This window comes from Microtus oregoni, unplaced genomic scaffold, assembly GCF_018167655.1.
Source record: "Microtus oregoni isolate MIOR12 unplaced genomic scaffold, Mior012 000003F_ref0000135, whole genome shotgun sequence".
Taxonomy (NCBI): domain Eukaryota; kingdom Metazoa; phylum Chordata; class Mammalia; order Rodentia; family Cricetidae; genus Microtus; species Microtus oregoni.
The window spans coordinates 10,713,390-10,722,701 of NW_024543062.1; the positions used below are offsets into that span (position 1 = coordinate 10,713,390).

The following is a 9,312-nucleotide window of genomic DNA, read 5'->3' on the forward strand; positions in this document are numbered from 1 at the left end:
TTTAAAGGCTCATGCAAATAAGGACGTCTGACTTGCTAGGCTCTGGGATTCTTTCAGATGCAGCATTTGGCTCATATCCTCCTCCTTTCTGAAGACTGCAAAGTTACTGATGTGGAATACGCTGCACATGATCCTGATTGGACTGGTTACATCTAGATGGATGGGGATACAGGGAGGGGAGAGAGCATATTAGCTATTTTTCATATTTCTATGAGCAAATATCTGGTAAAATCAACCCCGAGAAGGGAGTGGGGCTAGTTTGGCTCACAGTTTGAAGGTGCCATCTGTTCTTGCAATCTTTGTCAACTTGAAACAGTCTAGAATCGCCTGAGAAGAAAGCATCATTGAAGAATTCTCTAGATCAGATTGACTTGTAGGCATGCCTCTATGGGTTGTCTTGGTTATTAATTTATAGGAAAAGGTCTAGCCAATAGTGGATGGCATCATTCTCTGGCCAGGTGGTACCCTGCTCCCTAAGAAACACAGGTAAGCATGAGCCTGTGAGAAAGCCAGCAAACAGTATTCCTCCATGCTTGAGTTTCTGCTCTCACTTCTCTCAATGATGTACTACAACCTGTAAGGAGAAATAAACCCTTTCCTCCCCTCAGTTGCTTTGTGGTCAGAGAGGGATTTTGTTTATTTGTTTGTTTTGAAGGAAAGAAACCAAACAGACTTGACTTAAACTTTATTCTATCTGCCACAGAGAGCAGGAACCTGCTGCCCAGCTACCCAACCGCGTGGAACACACATGGGCACCAAGATGACTCATTTAAGTTTCTTCCTCTTCCTCATCCTCTTCATCCTCCTCAGAGCTGAAGGTGCCATTAGGCAAGCTATAGACTCAGATGACCTGCCTGTTGGAGTCCTTGAGGATGAGGCACTTGCCCTCCTCCAGCTTCACGCAGATGTCCATGACGCATCTTAAGATGGCCCAGGCATTCTCTATGCTCAGGTTGATCTGGCTGGCAAACTCATTGGGCTTAAACTGCTGGGTACCCAGGATGACGTAGTGTTAGGAGCCCTTTACCTGGTACCTGGACACATACCCGAGCTTCAAGTACTCAGATCCAGCCAGCAAAGCACAGCAGGTCCAGCGAGTCAACTTGTATCTATTGTTCTTCAGCTCAGTGGTGATGAAAGCTCTGCACTGAGAGTCCAACTTCTGCCTCCAGTCAACACCACTACAGTGCCTGGAGTCCCACTGGTTGAGTGTTTTGATGTTGATGAAGGACACTCCCCCATTGGTACCAGTCATGATGCCATCATGTTCACAGTGGATGATAAGATCGATGTCACCTCCAAGTTTCCACCTGCAGTAAAAGCTAAGCCACAGAGGTGATCTCATTCTTATCCATGTCCTCCTCCAGAAACGGGTTTGGGTTGGGGAAACTGTATCTTTCTCTCCCCATTCTCAGGCATTGTGGTTGATGTAGGTGGCTTCCATGGCCAGGTTACGAGGTGAGTTGAAGGAATTGCCTTCATCTTGAGGGGGTTCATTGGCTGTCTCACTCACAGTCAGGAGGTGGAAATCAGAGTTGTCCCTCTTGTCAAAGAGTTTAGACCCACCTCTCTGAACAACAACGTCCCGAGAGTACACAGAGCGTAGCCAGGATGGCATCTGTGGCAAACACATTGCCCTGCATTCTTGCTAGCTTCCGAATGAAGGGTCGTCTGTGGTGGTGAAGGTGTATGGAAGATGTGCTTGATGCTCTGCAGAGGCTTCTCACTCCACGTGGTGATGCCGTCAAAGGTTTTGCTATAGTACTCCAGTGCGCCACAGCACTTGATGTGAGGCTCTGACACTTCCAAGTAGCACATCTTCATCAGCCGAGGGAAGTCCATCTCCTCTTTCACCTCCCAGTCACTGCAAAATTCAACCGAAGAGTCTCACGGTGTCTGTGACTTCTGGTCCCACTTCCGCCTCACTCCACATTGCTTCTGAAATTTTTTCTACAAGCACATTTGTTCTCTCTCTTTCTGCTTGGCACTCTTGGGTAGTGTCTGTAGGTTGAACATGTGTTCTGGTGGTCTTTGTCTCTGCGGAGGTTCCACTGGGCTATGTGACTATAGTGATAGAGTACTTGCTTATGTGTGTTAGGCCAGTGCTCTACTGCAGACACATTGCTTCCAGGCTCTCTCTTCGTAATTCCAAGCAAGCGCTCTAAAACTGAGTTACACTACCATCCTTTGACTGCTGGATGCTAGGCAAAGGTTTTACCCCAGGGCCACATTCCCAGCCTCTTTCTAGTAAATTATAGGCAAGTGAGCTTCTACTAAGCAATGTCCCTCACCATCCACTGAATAATTTTAATGAGGGGTTCTACCCTCCAGTCCTTCAGTAAAGTTGTCTAGGCAAAGGCTCCACCACCTAGCTCGTCCTCATCTCTCTACTTATGAGTTGATGTTGAGATAGAGTTTTACAAAGTTGGCCATGCTGGGTTTGAGTTTGCTCTGTCCCCCTTAGCAGAGATAACCATTTTATCACATGCTCTATGTGATGACCAAACACCAAAAACCAAAAATGTTGCAAAAAGTTGGAAACAATTTATGCCACTGAAGATAAATTATGGGTTCGTGTTCTTTATGAGCTTTCTATCCATTTCCCTGACCATCTCCACTTCCCCCCCCCCATATAGAAAGAGTGATATCACCTCATTAAGAAGTCATTAGTGGGCACTTAGTACGTGGTAGGCCTGGACTCACCAAGATTATGTCAGTTAGTGCCACTTCCTGCATTCGAGAAGTTCTCAGTCCATGGAGGAGGAGAGTTTAGCAACTGTTCACCACATATATAAGGTTTAATACCCGGCAATAAAAAGCACATCAAACATTTATGGTTAAACCCTTTTCTGTCTATAGAGTAAGTCAAGTTGATTTTAGATTCTGTACCTTGAGACAATGCCTTGGTACATGTAGTAGGCTCAATGGTGTCTCACAGAGATGTCTGCAGCCTCATCCTCTTAACTCATAAGTGCATACCTTACTCAGCCAAAGGGACTTTGGGGGCTTCTAGCCCAGTGCTCTACCCTTTAAGCATCCCCCAGCCCTCTTTTTATTAGCGATATGATCTCATTAAGTTATTCAGGATTATTTTGAACTCAGTATTTAGCTCAGGCAGGTTTTTTGCTTTCCATCCTCCTACTTCAGTATCCCAAGTGTCTGAGATGCCAGGCCTCGGCTGTCAGGTCTGACTTTTCTTACCTCCAAATGGAAGGGTAATGGGGTAATTGATTTTGTATTGGGTTCATTCCCTAATTTGTGACAATGTGTTATAACAACAATACAGAATGGGACAGCATGTGCATTCTATGCTTGATAATAACTGTGATTCATAGATCTACTATTGAAAGCAAATCATCAGAAAGATTTATAGTTATGATTTTCTGTAATGAGGGTCAATGGCTTTAGGTGTGTGTGAGGAAGAATTTGGTCAGATTGTTCCTAGGATATGAACAACTGTCTACCCACCAAGTAGGGAGTTAATGACAGGTCAAAGTATCAATCCTACCAAAGTCCATCTTGGTGAATCAGTGAGTTTGTGGGGGTGGGGGAAGTCTTGAGAAGCTTGTTATTTGGGGGAACTACCTAAGACTTGTGAATTGCTTGTTTTCTGGATCTTGTGAACCTTTCTCCTACATCCTAAAGGCAAATTTCAGTTAAAAAAATTCCTATACAATAGGAAGACAGCCCACTATTTAATTCCATTCAGTGGAAAATTTCAAATGTATCTTGGGTTATATAAAGAAGACCCTTGATGTATTTTGAAAGCAGAATGTCTTGTTCCCATTTTACACCTAACAACTTGCCCTTTGCAGCACACACAGGGCCTGCACTTATGCCCTACCTCAAAAGAAGCCTAGAAATGAATATCTGTGCAGGATAAAACCTTGAAAGTAGATAAACTTACATAAGGCTTCAGAGAAAGCTTCCTTTAGTCCCATGATCAAACTCCCACACAACTCTCTGATAGGGCAAAGAGAAAGTGGATTTTCATCACCCTTCTATTGTGGTGCTCAGACGTCTAAGAAATGGTGAGTTGCTTCATAGGATACCTACTGCCAATTAACTCTTGTGTTTTTATTTGGTTAGTGGTCTGTGTTATTATTTGACATATATAAATTCAGGGGCTGATGAGATGGTTCAGAAGGTGAAGGTCTGGTGACCTGAGTTTGAGTCTAGTACCCACATACAAAGCTGAATGTGATAATACATGTCTGTAATCCTATACTTCTGTGCTGAGACTGGAGGCAGACTCAGGAGCGTCAACAGAAAGTTTGTGGGCCAGTTAGTGTGGAATGCGCAGAACAGCATAAACAATGAGATCCTACCTCAAAAATAAGGCAGAAGAATCTTGCAAGTTGTCCTCTGACTATGGTATGTGCACACACACACACCAGAAAGAGAATAATAGTGAGTAAAACTTTTAATTAAATACACACAATGGAAATTTCCGGCTTATTTTGTTAAAAAAAAAAAAGGACATTTTCACGAGGACTTCCTTTTGCTTACACTGAATAAACAGGTAAGGGATGCTTTGTGGAAAGCAAGAACTCTGCCCTAGTTTTATCTTCACATTATGGGATGGTTTCTACCTTTAAAAATATTGTGGGCAGGTGTACAACAGCTTCCTACAAATTGCAACATTTCCTCTGTGATGTAGGAAGAGGCTCATGGGACTCAGGAAGTAAAAAACTTCCTAGTTTGGAAAGCTGAAACTTGCAAGATCCATGAGGGCCCCTCCTCATTGTCATATAAGTAGACAGACAGACAGACAGAGAGACAGAGAAGGAAGGAAAGAAAGAAGGAAGGAAGGAAAGTAAACGAAGGAAGAAATGAATCTACAAGTGGGGGAGGCTGCCCAGATGAGCTGCCAAGAAATTCTCAGACCCATTAAGCTGCTTGCAAGATGTGCAGAAAGGACCAGGGTGGCAACCTCTGAGAGCGAGTGGTGATCTGTGTTAAGGTTGCCTTTCAGTGAAACGGCTACTCCATACCCATACTCTTCTGAGCAACCCAATGCAGATTCACTGGTTCGCCAACTTGGACTCTGGTGCAATCACTATTTGGTCTGTCATGGGCTCCCTAGCTAGAATGAGTAGTGTGTGCATGTGTGTGTGTGTGTGTGTGTGTGTTGTGTCTCCCCAGGAAAAGTCTAACACACAACATGGGCTGCTCCCCTTTGAGAATCATATAATTAGTTGGGTAGGCCTCCACAGTGTGCCTGTCTCCCAGGTGGGCACTCCTTGCTTATGTCAAATACAGAGTATAATTATCTTTAATTCCCTCTTGTCCACCAAGAGATCAAGGAAGAATACTCCTAAAGAAATGAGAATAAAAGAAGCAATTGAACAATGCTTCTCTGGCTGAAATAAAGCATTTTCAGGTTGGGTTCTACTTCTTGAAATGATAGGAAATTGTCAGAAGTCTCCCAATATGGGATTGAGTCCATCTTTTCAGCGTCATTTTGAAGAGGAGTCACACGAAGACATGCTTTCGAAATAGCCAAGCACTGGCCTGCTACACAAACATGATAATCTGCATTTTGGCCCTAGAGCCCACATAAATACAGGCATGGCGACATATGCTTGTGGATGTTGAGGTATGGGATGTGAGGACAGCACCACATTTTGCAGGTGATGCAACCATTTACCACCTCTCTGACTAGCATTCACACAATTTCTCTCCACTCTTTAACAAGTGAAGACAGCAATGCCTACCTCAGAGTCACCATAGTGTGCTTACAAGTGTGCATATGCATGCATGCCTCCACATAAGCATGTGTGATAAATATCAAGCCGCAGTAGGCATCACACAAATTATAATTTCTAGTATGCAATCAGTAAGCAATTACAGATTTCTTTGTTTGCGAGAACTGGGCCAGGCACTGCACACTGTGTTCTGCAATGACTGCCGTTTATAACTATAGCTTCTCAACTAAAGCGACTCATTGATTGAGTCTTCTGCTGCAACCATCATGGTTAGCCCTCATTGTCAAGTTGCCTGGATTTAGAATCACATAAGAGACACACAATTGGATTTTTCTAAGTGTGCTTCCAGGGAGGTACACCTAAGAAGAAAGGTTTAACTGGTATTGTTGCTGGCACTATCTTACGGGCCAGAGTCCTTCCTGGAACTAATGAAAAAGAGAAAGTGAGCTGAGGACCAGCATTCGCCTCCTGAGGCTCTCTAACTTCAGATACAATGTGGCCGTTGCCTCATACTCCTGCCACCATGCCTTTCCTGCTGTGATACATTGTATCCTGAAACTATGATACATTGTATCCTGAAACCATGACACATTGTATTCTAAAACCATGATACATTGTATCCTGAAACTACGATACATTGTATCCTGAAGCTATGATACATTGTATCCTGAAACCGGGACCCATAATAAACCCTTCCTTCTTTCTGTTTCTCTAGTCGTTGTGGATGGTACTTATTTCTGGGTTCACAGTCCTGGGTGCTATTAAAAAAGCATGGTGAGGAAGCCACAAGGAGCAAGCCAGTTAGCATCATTCCTCCATGGCCTCTACATTAACTGTTCCTAGCTTCAGTCCCTGGATGATGGTCAACCAGTTGTAATATGAAATAAACCATTTCCTCCCCAAGTTGATTTTAGTCTTGGCGTGGTATTACAGTCAACTAAGACGCTACACTTGCAGAAGACCTGAGTTTGTCTCTTAGCATGCAAATTGGGCTCTCTGTAACTTCCTTCTTCCTGGCTGTGTCTGTGTCTGCTCTGGTCATCCTCTTGTGACATTAGACCTGGCTTCTTTGACAATTTAGTGTTGACTTAATACCAGTGACTCTCTAGGGAACATCCATGTCTTCAGCTTTACTGGGACATCTGAGGCACCCGACCTGTAGACTGAGCAGCTACGAGCAGCTACCAGGCTAACTCTCCATGGTGTGGACAGCCATTGTTAGTTGCTCAGATACTGTCGTGTGTGTGTGTGTGTGTGTGTGGTGTTATTGGTAAAATCGGTACTGTTCCTCTAGAGACCACTGATTACTAATAAGCACTTAAAAATCTTTACTATGTTTATGGAGGCACAGTGCTCCTGGGGTTTCAATGCTCTCTTAAGGCTTTTGCAAGCTCCTGCTTACAAATAGCATACTTTCAGCACACACACATACACACACACACACACACACACACACACACACACACACAGAATAAAAAGCATTGTAGGGAGCATTGTCGGCCAAAGTGTCATAGCTTCATTACATATACATATACAAGCACATATGCAAATACATATACATATATACATACATCATATATACATACATAGATATACATCACACACACATACAAGTCCTAGAAGGGAGTTTTTTTTTGTTTTTTGTTTTTATATTTATTTATTATGTATACAATATTCTGTCTGTGTGTATGACTGCAGGCCAGAAGAGGGCACCAGATCTCATTACAGATGGTTGTGAGCCACCATGTGGTTGCTGGGAATTGAACTCAAGACCTCTGGAAGAGCAATCAGTGCTCTTACCCTCTGAGCCATCTCTCCAGCCCCCTAGAAGGGAGTTGTTAAGTGAACAAGTTGTTGCAATGCATGGTCCATCATGGCATATAGCAACCTCGCAGGAGAGCTACACAATTGCTTCTTCTGGCCTCAGCGTCATTAGCACCTTTTAGTGGTAGCTCACATGTAAGGAGGTCCCAGGGGAAAGCAATTGCTATTGGCTTACCTACCAGTCTATTAAACCCCCCCTTTTTCGTGTATTTTCATTCTACCTGTTCTGAGGTGTGATTCAACACATAGGAAGTTGCCAGAGGACCTCATGCATGTTGGTAGGCCATGTTTCCTCTCCAAGATGCCTGTTCAGGGCCAATGCCACCTCTTTTTCCTGTTTCCATACATACAGTGCCAATGTCTGGGCTTATTCCTTTAACTGGTACAGTTTCCATAAAGAGTTTAAATTTGTGGTGGCCACAGCAGGGAGCTTTTCACGGCAACATGGTTACTGACGTGAAAGGTATCTTTGAACAAATGAAGAATGAGGAAACCCTCTGAGGGAAATAATTCATCGTATTGGTCTGAAAGAGTGATGATTTTGCTTAACCCGGCAGTCACCCCCTCCTTCAACTCTGTGCTTGGAAAATAATAATTGCTGACTTTTTAATTGTTTGGGCTGATAAAGCTGTCAAGCAAGCACAAGCTATATCAAAACCAGCTGCATGTCATTTTCTTTTGTGTGTATATATGTCAGAATCTGTTTCTCTACATCTAAACTTTCTGCTTTCTCTTTGTACGAAAAACATAATTAGCCCTTTTTCAAGGATAATTTCATATTTGCCTGCATCCAGTTGCCCCCACTTTTTTTGTTTCTTTCATTTTATTTCCTCTCTGAGGAAAAAAAAGTTAAAGAGATTTTACTAAAGCAACTGTTCAGTTGTTATGTTCAAACATATGCTTCTTTTTGAATACCAAAAAGTAGTGTGTGTGTGTGTGTGTGTGTGTGTGTGTGTGAGCATGCATGGTTACCATATATTTGCAAGTACCTACAGAATCCAGAAGAGGGAGTGAGATCTCTGGAGATGGGTTGCAGTTGGTTGGGCGCTGTCTGACACTGATACTTGGAAGCAATCAAAAAGTCTTCTAGGGAAGCGGGGAGGAGGCAGAAATTTTTTTCAATAAAAAAAGTCTTCTAGAAGACCATCTAGTGGTCTTCACCACTGAGCCATCTCTTCAGTCCCTGAATGGCATATTTATGTAACTACCTATATTACTTACTTCTCATGCCATCGTGGTAGAATATTAGATTACAGCATCTTAAGAAAGAGGGTTGATCTACTTTGCTTGTCTGTTGTTATGGTAACATACCAATCAAAAACAACATGGAGGAGGAGAGGGCTTATTTTACAGGCTGTGATCTATCGATGAGGAAAGTCAAGACAGAGACCTGTGGAAGAACAAACACTTTTTACTAGCTCATTCTTATATTGCCCAGATCCACCTGCCTAGGGCTGGCACCACCCACAGTGAACCAGGGCCTCCACATCAATTAGCAACAAAGAAAACTGCTTCTCTGACATACCCACTGGCCAATCTGAAGGAGGTAGTTCTTCAGCTGGAGTTTCCCCTTCCCAGGTGACTCTTGGTTTAGTCAAGTTGACAACTGAAGCTGACAATGACAGGCAGATGGATTTGGGTTCCAAAGTTTCCATAGGGGTGCTCTTTACATAACCCACCAGAGAAGGTGACACTCCTGACCAGTTTCATTCTACCAGGGCCTCCAGCCCACGAGGTAGTTTTAGCCACTTTAGGTGTGGGTCTTGATCTCAGGGAACAC

At 43.4% G+C, this 9,312-nt stretch overlaps 1 pseudogene; it reads right to left on the minus strand.

Annotated features, from left to right (window-relative positions):
- Positions 1 to 769: 769 nt before the first annotated feature.
- On the minus strand, positions 770 to 2,912 carry LOC121445913 (annotated as a pseudogene).
- Positions 2,913 to 9,312: the final 6,400 nt, after the last annotated feature.